The 13,419-nt window shown below is 45.5% G+C and overlaps 1 protein-coding gene across 1 annotated transcript in view; it reads right to left on the bottom strand.

Annotated features, from left to right (window-relative positions):
* BTBD11 (BTB (POZ) domain containing 11) overlaps window positions 1–13,419 on the bottom strand; it is a 178,846-nt gene that overhangs the window by 164,478 nt on the left and 949 nt on the right. The window lies entirely within an intron of this gene.

The raw sequence follows: 13,419 nt of genomic DNA, 5'->3' as shown, positions 1-13,419 counted from the left end.
TTTTTTTTTTTTTTTTGTTTAAAAACACAGCTATACTGACTTCAGTTGAACTTTTCCATTCTTCAACCACTAGATCTGCCTGATACTATACTTGACCTAAATGCAACTGAAGTCGCTTTCCCCCACAATAATAAGCCTAAGAAGATCACTGCAACATGTCCTCATCAGGTATTATCAAGCAGAAATTTAGGAAATGTTTACAGCAAGACTTGAGGCCATGAAACTGAATTCTGCTTTCATTACCAGCTGCTGAGTTTTAAGCTTGGACCTGCAGCTTAGAGTCTACGGACTGGGTAAGAGAAAAATCAGCCAAAATTTCCATGCTTCTCTGTAATTTGAAACCACCGAGACATATCTCAGGGTATAAATCACACAGCTCTATAAATAAAATAAATTATGATTTTGTACTCTTTGGAAGAAAGCTGACACCAAATTCATGTAGAAAATGTACGAAGAAAAATAAGCCTGGCTTGTGGCCCAAGAGCACAAGAAGCTCCCCCTTGTTCCCATGGAGAAAACTCACCACCACCATTAGTTGGCTATGGCCTTGGAGGCTTATGGCTACGGGCAGCCTACAACACACTAAACGCCTGTCTGTATGTAGCACCTTCAGGTAATGAGGTAAATGTTTATTAACAGAGAGAGCCACCAGCAAAATTCCAGCAAACTCATGTGAAAGGGTGAGCTGCTATTCTCAGGTAATTAAATGGTGAATCGTCCCAGTCCCGAGTTCACATCACATGGATACCTATGACTGCTTCTCTATGCTACATAAAAAGAAGCGTCCCACTTTTTAAATGCATACTGTCACTTCTGTGAACTCAAGTATGACCTCTCCCTGGCACAGTCTTTTTAAAACAAAGCTGCTACATACATGTGAAAAAGCAAGTAACCCATTACCAGAAAATACTTAGTTTTGTATGAAACAATTATCTTCTGCGGCAAAAAGATCAAATAAACACAGTTTTGAAAGTGTGTGGTTATGAAATGATTGAATGTATCATTTTGGCTCTTTTATAACAAATTAAAGATAAAATTGAACAATTCTTTCATTTCATTATAGGAAAGAAATCTTCTAACAGACAACTGTCACTTAAAATCCCTTCAAAACATCCTGTTCAGTTTCCAAGTGGGGTCAAAGGTGCATTATGAAGTGCTTTAAGAAATAACACAGCACAAAACACAGGGCTGAGAAAGCAGAGCATCAGCCTCTCGCACGCTGCTTGATGACAAATGGAGAAACCCACTCCCATCATTTTCAATTAACAAGCCTCATTTTTATTTTTCTGCAGATCATCCCAAGGGGACGGGGTAAGGCTACTGACCTCCTCGCAGGGAGGAGGTTAAGCTCAAACGCCCTGCATCCAGTTGTTTGCAGCACTTAATTCCAAGAAAGCCACAATTAATTGTGCTGCGGTATCAGTAAGCACACTGGTTACACCATTAGAGCCCATTATTTTCTCTACAAGACATTACGTTACTACATTATTGATGCAACAGCCCAGAGTAATGAAGCGGTACTTTGCATCCTTCTTCCTACCGAACACCAAGCTCACAGCGCTGTAGCACCGATGCCAGATTTATTAAGGGTCTTTTTTCCAGTAGGTCAAAAAAATTCCAGCTAACAACCTAAAAAACAGCTGCGCCAAAAGTTACACACCTGTCCTTAATCAAATGCAAATTCTTGGGTTTCTATTTGATACAACTCAAAATTACATCTATTTCTAAATACTCTGCTTTGACAGTGAATATTTTTACCTCATCTGGACAGACTATTTTCAGAAAGGCATTCAAGGGAGATTAAGCCAGAATGCAGTAAATTAGTGAGCCACTTACGCAAATACTGAACTTCTTTGAAGTTAAGGGGGTTGGGGGGAAAAAATAGCAGCTCTATCTAGAGGGTCGCCCCTTCCTAACACAGGGAGCACATACGAAAGCCAGGAAAGGAAGGTTTGCCCATGTCAAAACTGCAGAAGGAAACCTACAGAAGTTATCACAAAAGGAGCTTAAAACAGCAGATCATTCAGTCCTGGGGCTCTTAGTCATTCACGGGACTAGTGAAACGAATAAAGTTTATCCGTGTGAACAATGCTGCGGGAAGGAGCCTGTGTTTGCAGAGCGCCCCGTCAGCAGGGAATGGTTCTGCAGCACAGAGGAAGGCCAGGAACGCCCATCACATCTTGTGCAATGCCCAGGAAGGCCGTCCAAGCGAAGCTCGGGCTAGAATATGAAACAGTACTTCCTCTGCAGTTATTAATACAAGGCAGAGTATTAATATAACCTTTAGAAACCTTCTCCTTCACGTGCATAACCCCAACAAATTGCTTCTTCCCATTCCTTCCCTGCAATACACAGTTCCACAAACCCCCTGTATGTTGCAAAAAGGAAAGGGCCCTATAGAGTTATTTAATTTACTGTCTTCCAGTTTCATTTAATCTTCTTGCATCCTGCAAAAAATTAGGGGGCTGATCAGCTCCCCCTTTGCCACTCACTCTCTTGCACGCTGCAATCACAGCTTCTCCTGAGTGCCTTCTTTCTGGACCAAATAACGCCACTTTGGTTGACTATCGCCGTACCGAAATACTCCCCTTGGGACCCCCAACTTTCATTATCTTTTCTGCTGTTTGCACTATTCTTTCTCTTTCTGGAAATGAGGCTACCGAAACCGAACTAATTACTTCAGGCTCAGAGGATGCTTTATGAAGGTGCTGAATTGTTCTCATTTTTCCCTCTGCCAATTTTTCGCACAGCCAATACCTGTGTGTTTGTTTAAATAACAACAATTATTTCAGCGCCTCAGTGCAACGCCAGCAGCACTGCAAGCCTTCGAGGGGAACAAAGTCAGAACTCGGCCCCACAATGCTCATCAAGCCACAGTCAAGGGGAGAAGTAAATTAAGAAGTCCTTGCTCTCTCAACCCTTTTTCTCTTGAATACTGTTCTTACCCCCAAAATGGATGTTTTCCCAGGGGCTCATCCAACTCAGACCCTATCAGACCACAAAAAGTGTGAATCCCAACCCTAAGGAACCCAGTGTTCCCACAGCACCTTCTTTCTCTAGCTGGGGATGTCTCAGCAGCACCGTGGGGAGTGTGCAACACGGATTGCACAAGCTGCCCGTGGGCCCTGCAGCTCCTTTCCACGGTACAGGTCTCACTCTGCTCAGCAACTGGCTTTGTAGCCAGTTTTCCAGTTTGGGTGTGTTTGCATGAGAAGCAGCTATTAAGCAGGCAGCAGCATTCCAGGTGAACTCCCAGGGAATCCCAAAGCATCGCCTTAGGTTGGGCATATCAGAGCCATCTAATCTCAAGGTGACAAAGGGAGGGTAAGGTTGGCGGGGTCCCTTCCAAAGGAAGACCTTGCCATGGCTGTGCCTCCTCACTCCGAACAAAAGAGAAGTCACCTGCAATAGCGGCCGACGCCTGAGCATCCATGGCCAGCCCAAAACCTTAGAAAACACTTTGTGACTCACCAGCTCCTGCCTCACATCGACACAGTCTCTAATTAAAGGTGTCTCGATAGAACCTCACCATCTCTGATAAGGTGGTGTTTTCCCACCCGTCTGATAACCGAGTCTCTCCACAACCTCAAGTTCTGTCTCAAGCCCTTCTCTCCCCATGACATCCCTGGTCAGCCGAGAGCAGGCAGAACTGGCAGACATCAGCATCCCCATCTGCTCTGGCGGTTTGATGGCTCTCATCGCCACAGGTCTCCTCATAAAACCCACCAATTATCCCACGCATACGCAGTTTCTATGTGCCGAAGAGAGGTGACAGCCCATATCCTTCCTGAAAATCAATTAGACTATCTGTATGCTTAAGGGGGCAAATAAGCTTCGGGTAGGGTATTTTTCTCTTGTTGTATTTAATCTTGCTTTAGAAGCATTCAGCCACCACTGTTTAAACTGCTGATGTATGTCAGACAGACAACGTCACTGCCTTATCTACCTTGGCTTTTGGCTGCAAGAACATTGCTACGTAAGCCCAGCACCCTCTCCATTAGATAGGTGTTTATCTCATCCCTACATTTAAACACATAAAGTAGTTGAAATTACTCCTGCTTGTCTTACCTGTAGTTTACCAAACATGCTCTTTAAAATGGGAAACAAGGCATCATATTCATTCACACAGGTGGGAATTTTTCCTTAAAAAGAACCTGCGCGTTGCTGGTGTCTGCCCCTGCATCCGCTCAGCGTGCAAAACTCTTTTTCACTATAAAACCATCTGATGCACAAGGCAATTTTTTGGGAGCAGGGTGGTATAAGGAAGAACTAGTTCATAGGAAAAGCACAACAGCAAAGCAACAGCAGCTCCTAACTACCGACAGGGTGGCTTGTTTGGGGTTGTGGGTTTTTTCCATGTTAAAGGAATTGCGTATTTTGAAAACCTTCCTCCTTACTGAGAGCATGCCAGATAATTAAACCGAAGCTCTTATTTTTAAAATCTAATTTACTTTTGAAAACATACGTTACTGAACTATTTTTAGGATTTTTCTTATGTGGGCCAGAGGAAATAGGCTAGCCAGTGAGCATGAGGGCTTACAGGCTGCGCCGAGTGGAGTTCACTTTCCAGACTTCAAGCTGAACACCACGAATCAGTAAAACAATGAGGGGAAAAAAACCAAAACCAACTTCCTTTCAAATTATAAATAAGTATCTGCAGTGAGGTACTGATATCAATCTTCAGTTTTGAAAAAGCTTATTTTTAGCAAAACTAAATCTGGGCCTACAGCTTTGACTCAAGAGTTTCTCTAATTTGTCACCGTATGCGAGAGGTTGTCCTTGTATTTGAGGGGCCGCCCTCACCACTGAAATTAGGCAAGGACTACAGGATTAGGTTTAGCAATACCTTTGGAATATTTTGTATCATACAACACTCCACACAAAATGTACGTTAGACAAGTGAAATAACACCAGTAGTACAAGGATAATTCTTCTGAAGTATTGAGTTGTGTGACCCTTATTTTATAAACATCAAGAAAAGTAACAGAATTGGAGGTTTGGAGATATCCTGCATCCAGCCCATAGAAATTCTGTTCATTGTACTGTAACCCAGAGCAAAATAATCCATCTACCAAGATTTACAGTGAATGATTCAGTGAAAGCCATTCCTGTGACACACTAGCATGCAAAAAAATGCCCCTGTATTACAAAAAAAAAGAAAAAAGTCTTCTTAGCATCCTCCACAAAAAGCATGTCAGTAGGTACACAAAATGACTCCAACCTGTGAAATCTCTCTTCTCTTTCATAGAACGGTTTAGGTTGAAAGGAACCTTAAAAATCATCTTGTTCCAGCCCCCCTGCCGTGGGCAGGGACACCTCCCACTAGACCAGGTTGCTCAAAGCCCCATCCAGCCTGGCCTTGGACACCTCCAGGGATGGGGCATCTATAGCTTCTTTGGCGAAACACTTGTAGCTTTGTTGGCAGCACTTCCCACCAGCGGGCTGGGGTCCAGCATCAGCCCCTGGGGCACCTGGCCCACCCCACCAGTGGCAGCTTGTCTACTGGCCACATCCTCTGCTTTGAGGTGACGGAGAAGCAAAGATGCTTCACCTGAGGCAAAGGACCTGCAGCCGGGGGACTGGATGCGGCCCACAGCCCCACAATGTCTATTTTTCCAAATCCCTGCTGGGTAACATCCCAGAGAGGGGTTGGCAAGGCTTGCTCAGCCCTCTGCAAGGAAAAGCCGATCTTCCCCAGTTTTAGCTCCTTGTTCACAGCCAAACACAATATATTAGCAGAGGCGCTACAGCCCAGAAGTGTTTATCCAAGACTACCATGGGGCCAGAAAAACTACGAAACACCGCGGGATGCAAAGTTTCCTCCAATTATTTGACCGCCTTGAAAATGCAAATGCATTCACCATACCTCTGCTGCAACCCCAGCCCTGCTCACTTCCCCCACCTGGGAGCAATATTTCATGGCAGTGAAATTTAAAAGCAGGGTGGTTTTATTAATTTTAAAGCCTCAGACTCTCACAGGTCCAGGTGCTACTCCACAGCACTCAAGGACAGAAATCCAGTCCTTGAAGAGGCCTCTTCTCTAAACTTCCTGAAGGTTCCTGTTCGCCTGCTGACTCACAAGCCTGACCCGAGACCTTTATGGCCACGTCAAGTCCATGCGCTGTTCACAGGAGCGAGATCTTCCTAAGTAAGGGCTCTGAAAGCAGGCTCTGAACTTGCTGACCCAAAGGTATTACCCGTCCCTCCCAGCTTGGCTGCGATGCCTCCAAGTGCTCCTATCTCCTGGCAAGCATCCTGCCTCCCACACATCCTGCAGAACCGATCCCTCCCTGCACTTTCACTTTCCGCTGCCTTACAACACCAGGAAAAAAGAGCTTATACCTGTCCCTTGTGCCTCCATATACTGCATCGATAGTATATTCAGTATCAGCAGTTCCATACACAGTGTCAATACCCACTACTGCCTTGAGCACAATGGTAGGAAGAGCCCAGTCCCCAGGTGTCACGCCAGTGAAGTCCTCACCAACCAGATCTGTTGTGCCCACTGATGACAGACAACCTACCACCACCAAGCAGATTTACACCAGGACTGTGTAACAGCCGCCAGGACCAGAATTTGGACCAAAATTTTCAAGCAAGTGGGATACCATTTAACACGGTGCTTTTTAACAGCCTGGAACCAACTGGGGTGAACGAGTCCTTCCACCCCTACCCGGCTCTACCAGCTCGGTTCAGCAGGGACACAATCACCTGCCCTGAGGCCTGTTGGTACAAGTGGTCTAATTTTCTTCCTGTTCCTTATTACCAATCCAGTATTGTTTAACTTTTAAAGTCAAGTCAAAGCTGATTTATTTTCCTTATCAGTGACGGGCTAAAAGAATCCCCATGGGAAACTGCAAGTGTCCCAAGCAACTTCTCAGCCCCCAAGGTGGTCCACGTATTTACCACAGGATGCCAACAGCCCTTTTATAGTACCATAATATAAAACCTCCTGGGTTGTTTCCAGGAGGAATTACACCAAAAAAGGGCGTTGCTTACTATGAGCTGAGCATTGGAATCAAGGAAGAGATGAAAATACCATCAAGATGATAGGCACTACTTAAACAGAGCCCAAGAAAATGACCACGTCCCATAAACCATGCTGTGGAAGTTCTCCTCACCCACAAACTGCCTGGTGAAGGACTGTGATGATTCAAAAGTATCAGTTCAGTATAACAAGGTAAATTAATTAATATAACCAAGACAAACCTCTGCAGCCTCAGCAAGGCATCAGCATAAGTGCCTGTAACCCATCCATGCTGCTGAACCAATCCAGACCCATGATGGCTCCTGGTTCTTCAGCTTCTCCCAGAAACATACCCCTCACTCCTGCTATCAAAACAAGCCGACAGCTGACTTCTCACTGACTCGTTTCACCTAAGCAGTGGCCTCCTCTCCTCTGTTCTTACAGGAGAGAGATACAGCTTTATGGAAAGCAAAAAGGAGTGACTGATCACCAGACTGTATCTCTTCACAGCCTACAACAGCAGGATTGCTACTACCTTCTGCGAAAATGGGAAGCTTACGTGCTGACAGACAGATGTGGCCACACTGAGCCCACTGATAGGGACTCTTTCTTGTAGGAAATCCCTGAAAGGAAGGACAGATCGAGAGCCACGTTTGAGGCTTCAGCCTCTATATCGCCTGTGGTTTTTTTCCAGGTCGTCCCCATTCAACACGTCCGGCAAAGTAACTACAGGTTAAGCTGATGGACAAGCTCTGTGATAGTTTTGACTCCATCTTTTAAAAATCTTTAAAATACTTACCAGGCACGTAACAATTGTCATTACAGATTTATATGGAGCTGGTGCAGCTTCGGTAAGGAAGAAAACAAGGAGAAGAGCAAAGGAAAAAAAAAAGCCCTTACTTTTTCCTTATACCCTGCTGAAATCTCCAACGCCCAGGGCAAAGGAAAACGCCCTGCAGACGGAGCGCTGGGACAGAGGGACTGGCAGGACAGCACTGCTGCCAGGCCTGGACACGATGGCCCAGCCTGGGAGACTGAGAGAGGCACAGAAACACAGAATCACAGAATCTTCTAGGTTGGAAGGGACCTTAAAGATCATCTTGTCCAACCAGCAAAGTCTTGAAACTGGGAGGAGACCGGAAAAGTGAGCAGGCAGGGATGCAGGCTGTGAAGATCATACATACAGGAGATTCTGGAGGCGACAGTATTGGAGAAAAAAATCAAGTCTACAACACTGAGCAGCTGCTGGTTTCACTGCCCAGCCCTTAATGCTAACACTTGGTGTTAAAGGATCTCACAGGAGCAGTCTGCCGGGCTCCAGGCTGCCCTCTTGGTCCCTGTTTGGGGACACAAATGGTGGCAGCGCTACTGCTCATGATCCCCCGCAGCAAGGGAGCATGTCCTGGTGATGAACTCCCTCACCCATCCCCTCCTTGCTTTTTCTGTACAGCCTCTACTGGGCCAGCAACAGAGCTATTTTGGGTGGAAGCTGCTAGTTTCGACGAGCTGTCTGAAAGGAGCCCCCGCTCTTTTTGCACTACACGTTGGCCAGAGGAAATTACTCCGGGCAGAGGATTTAATTGCCAGCGCCCACGCGCTCCAGGAAACGGCTCTCCTCTGGTGTCATCTGAGCGCGGCTTTCTCCTTTCACACCATCACTGGGGGCAAGGTGGGGGGAAAACCATAAAGCTTTCCTCTTGAGTCTGCGAGAGGACAACAAGGTCCTTGTCCAGAATAAGGGAGAAGAGGCTCAGGCTTTGCAAGTCCTCAGCTGGTGTGCCCCTGGGTATTTAGTCTGGACAACAGGGAAGATTTCCTGCTTATAACTGACAGCTTGGTTTGATACACACTGCACAGAGGCCAACACACTAACCATGGCGTCTTTTTCACTCAAAGTATCTTCGAGCAGCTTTAAGGTACTTTCCAACATGATAACGGGAATAATCATATTGTCATACATCATCTTTATGATTATTCTGGGTGCTTCTGGTATAACCATTTCTGGGAATGTTTGTTGGTTATTTTTTAATGTTATACTCATAACTGAAACAAATTATATGAATAAAAACATCCAGAGGGAAACAAACCTTCATCAGCCAGTCAACTAAACAGCAACCTCCCACTGGATCTCCACTTCCCAGTCCCACCATTGCTCCTTCACAACCCTCAGAAAGCAACGGAGGTCTGCAACGAGCACACACAAGATGAGCATCTGTCTGTCCTGCTCCTGCCAACACCAGATGCTTGAGCAATGCACAGCTCCCCCCAGGGAAGGAACACGGTTCCTCACGGCCATTCCAGCTTCCACCAACATCAGTGGCCACAAGCCACAACCAGGCACAGCCTTCTGCCCTGGGGACAGGCGATTCTCCCTCCCATAGGGAGAGGGCACAAAGGCACAATTGCTTTAGAGAGGGTGTGAAAGTTTGCTTGGAAGCTTGTCAGGTAAGAAAATAGAGTGAAAATACACATTATTTGTTGCACCGCTGCTGCTGTCAACCTCCTCCGGGCCAGGTACTCAAGTGCCAAGAAGCAGGTGGGGAAAACACAAGAGCAAAGACCCCCGAGTATAACATAGAGAGGCATGTAAGAAACTCTGAACTGAATTGTATTATTTTTTTCCCTAGCAAAAAATAGAATTGAAATATAACGGGGAGAAAAAAAGATGTTCTTGAAACTGCAGTTAAAAAAGCCCAGGAAAAAGGCATGAAATTCCATTTTGCGCCCAAATATTCCTCTATCATCCCAGCTGAAATAAGTTTTAGATTGATTTTTACGTTGCCCCTAAAGCCGTAATAGAACCTTGAATGGTTCAATTACAATAGAAAGCAGAGAAGCAACAATCAGATAACAGTATCCTCACCAGTAAAGGGTATGGTCTCTACATACAACACATCTGTATACATATGTATCAGAACTTAAAAGCATTAACTGATTTGGTTAAGCTCTGCTAATATATTGGTATTGCTCATTTGCTTGGAGTCCCTCTAGTTCGCTTGGATTAGGAGAAGAGGCTGAGGTTAAACTGAAGTTAGCTGACACGTGTCAGCCAAGCCTGACCTAATCCTGGGTTTCTTCCTAGTTGTTGTGTCTTCCTCTCTAAGTAATATTAAGAAGAAACCACAGAGATGCAGTTGGGTTCCAAATAACTATTTTTAGTAGCTGTACACAAACAGACAAGGCGGCGTTGTACACGCTGGTGGCTCCACAGAAACCTTCTCCCCACGATCCCTGGCTGTCTCCCTCGTGGCCTCTGCCCTTCCCGCCAGGAGTCCTGCCACCCAAGATAAGGAGACCCCCCAAGGCTGAAACAGAAACAACCCATTTTCTAAACTCTATATTAATCTAAGTGTTGTCTAATACCTTTCCTCCGCCTGGTAAAAGAGGACCTTTATGACACAGTGTTGGTGACTTTTGAATTACTTGGACCTGGCATCCAAGCATCCCCAGTGAAAATTAAATAAGTGGATTACTCCTATGATTTTTGCTGGATCCAAGACCTGGGGAAACTCCCCAGTCATCTGAAAGCAACTCTCGAATCCGGCCTAAAAGTAGGGGTTTGATGAGCAATAAAGAAACGAAAATAATACAGCTTAAACCACAGAGGTGCTCGCTTTTACTGCCTTTCATTGAGCACACAATATTTTGCTCCCACTATTTCAAGGGAAATAACACTCTGTGCGACTGTTACAGGATGTAAAATGCGTACCGTGCTGTTCAGACGGAGCTCGTAATTGAAACATTTGAGCGCAAATAAAATCCCAAACGTAAAGTTTTTAATTTTCATTCAACCATGACATTAAAATTCTGGTTGTGCAGGGGGAGAAAAAAAAAATTACTACCTCAGAGTGCTTTTAAGGTCTATTCTTTCTGATACAGTGACTGGGATAAGCTCAGCCAAGACGCCAGCAGCTGCTGGAGTACTCCAGTGGCTTGTTCCTGACGCCACCGCCTGCTTCTCCTTTGTCATCCCTACTGCCGTACCACACCAGAGGTTGCCAAGAGGCTTATCGAGGCGATGTGGCCTGCTGCCTGCAACGCACGAAGGAGCACCACCACCTTCATCCACGGGCCTTCAGCCCCGCACCAGGGACGCGCAGGCAGCTGTTGGAGAGCGGAGCTCCTGTCAAGGCAGCTGTCCAAGCTTAGGGCTGATGTATCCAAGACAAGCCCCCACCGAAGGAACCAGCTCAGTCATCTTTGCCTGAAGGTGCATGACCATCATTTACAGGAAGGAGAAAGTTATCGTGCAATACTGACCTTATTCAGCAACTTCCAAGATGACACCAGTCTAAGACACCTCAGCTAAACCACTAAATGCTCCACACAGCCCTGAAAGGCTGGTTTGTGTCTTGCAGATCCTCAGACCATCTTCCCGAACGCTCGTGTTCACAAACTGTGTAAGAGCAATCTCGAACTACATCATGCATAAACACATCTTCCTCCTTACTTGCATCCCATGATCTTCACGGGTTGCCTGTTTCACTGTCCAGATGGAATTTAAGGTGTTGAATTTAGCCTAGAAAATGTTTAAAGGTTTGACATTTGCCTGCCAGAGAGACACCACCTCCCATCCAAAAAACCCTGCTTGCAGGTAAGGTACTGCTAGAGGCTTTGCTTTTGTGCTGCTTTCCTTTCTCCCCCTTCACTCAGACCATACTGACCATGGTGCTTCCAGAAACTCAGCCACCACTTCTCCTCCACGTCTGATGGACCAAATCTGCCAATTTCAGTGCCTGCGTGTCCACATGCCACCCAGCTGGGGAATGGCACCCTGATTTATCGAACCTCCAAAGTACAAGAGCCATCTCTTCTCCTGGAGTAGTGCAGAGAGATGTGAGGAGAAGCCTCCTACCTATTAAATTGCTTTATCATGGTGTTTCAAGTACTGAGTACGGAGAAAGGATGAGCTTGTGGTTATACTGCTATATAGAGATGTAGCTTCCAGCAGTCCTAGCCTCCTACCACAGATTGCCCAAATAGTTTTGAGCAGGTCAAATAATCTCTCACATCAAATTTCCCCACCTTTTAAGTGCCTGAGAAGGAAACATTTGCAACCAACCATGGAGCACTCAGACATCAAAATGGTGAGGACTATATAAACAGATACATATCTCACTGGCAAAGAAACAGGCTGATGTGTTTAATGGTTTATAATGGCTGTTTTAGTTGCCATGAAAGTACTTAAGAGCACGCAAGGCATCCCTGGATTAAATCTAAATAAACATAAACAGCAATAAAAACCGGCTTTTATTACGAGAAGGCCTGACTCTTGCTTGCACCTGTAAGTCTAAATATATGTTAACCGGATGTCAAACTACGCATTATAAGATGCTAAAAAGCAAAACAACATTACAGTCATTTGCATAGAAAACATAATGACACAGGAAGGGAGGTAAAACAAAATGGACAACTTGCTTGGGTCTAATTCAAACATCTTAGAAAAATGGCATTTTGATGGAGTCAGGACTGAGCTACCAAGGAGATTAGTGCCAGGTAAAGCTACAACAAAATGGAGATGAAAACACCAAATCGAGTCCCTGTAAGGTAGATAAATGAGGGTCAGAATGAAGTTAATTTAAATCCAGCAAGCTGATACAGAGGGAGTTAGAGAGAGCCGCAAAACAAAATGAAAGGCTCAGTAGGAGCCTGCACAGCCAGTGCTGCAATGTCAGAAACGCAACACTGTGCCATCTGAAACCTACCACAGGCACAGTACCAGGACTCGAGGAAAAAAACAAGGGTGGCACTCCTGGGGAGGAGATGCCTGCCAGGAACAGCCCTAGAATAAAGCACAAGGGTCCTGCAACCCACGGCCCCGACACAGCAGATGCATTCTGAGGGGAGGTTCAGCAGAGCCTCTGGGGAGGACATCCACGGCTGGACTAAAACCGCCAGAGAAACATAACGGAGCCACATCTGTTTACACCGAGGAGGAGGCTTTGACTCTTTCTTTTGCTCCCGCTTGGCATCCTCCTTTGGGTCTCTCATGGGAGAGAAGGTGACTTAACACAATAGATAATTAGCTGTAACGCATCCTCTGTGGCTATAACAACTTAACAGGGCTTATCTGAAGACCTGATCTAGGCTTCCAGTTATCCTTGTTCTCCCGGTTCCCTTCTCCCCTCCTCCAATATTTGCATGTCAGCCTGACAGATATTTCGTATGTAAGCTGAATCAAAGTGTTTGCATGTGCCTGTGCACGCTTAGGAGAAGGCAGGAGAAAACCACCCGATTTCAACTCGGATTCCCTGAGATGCGGCTCGTTCCATTTTCCCTTCCCTGACAAACAGAGGGAGCTGGAATAAGAAACGTCAACTTTGGGATCCTGCTCCACCGAACCACAACTCATTTAAAATACCGGAGTCTTCGTTCAAAAAAAAAGAAAAAAAAAAAAAAAAAAAAAGAAGAAAAGGGAAAAAAAAAAAAACCCCCAGGAAGTTGAGGCACAA

This window comes from Calidris pugnax, unplaced genomic scaffold, assembly GCF_001431845.1.
Source record: "Calidris pugnax isolate Ruff unplaced genomic scaffold, ASM143184v1 scaffold44, whole genome shotgun sequence".
NCBI lineage: Eukaryota > Metazoa > Chordata > Aves > Charadriiformes > Scolopacidae > Calidris > Calidris pugnax.
Note: the sequence above shows the minus strand (reverse complement) of the source record. Positions and strands in the feature narration are given on the sequence as shown.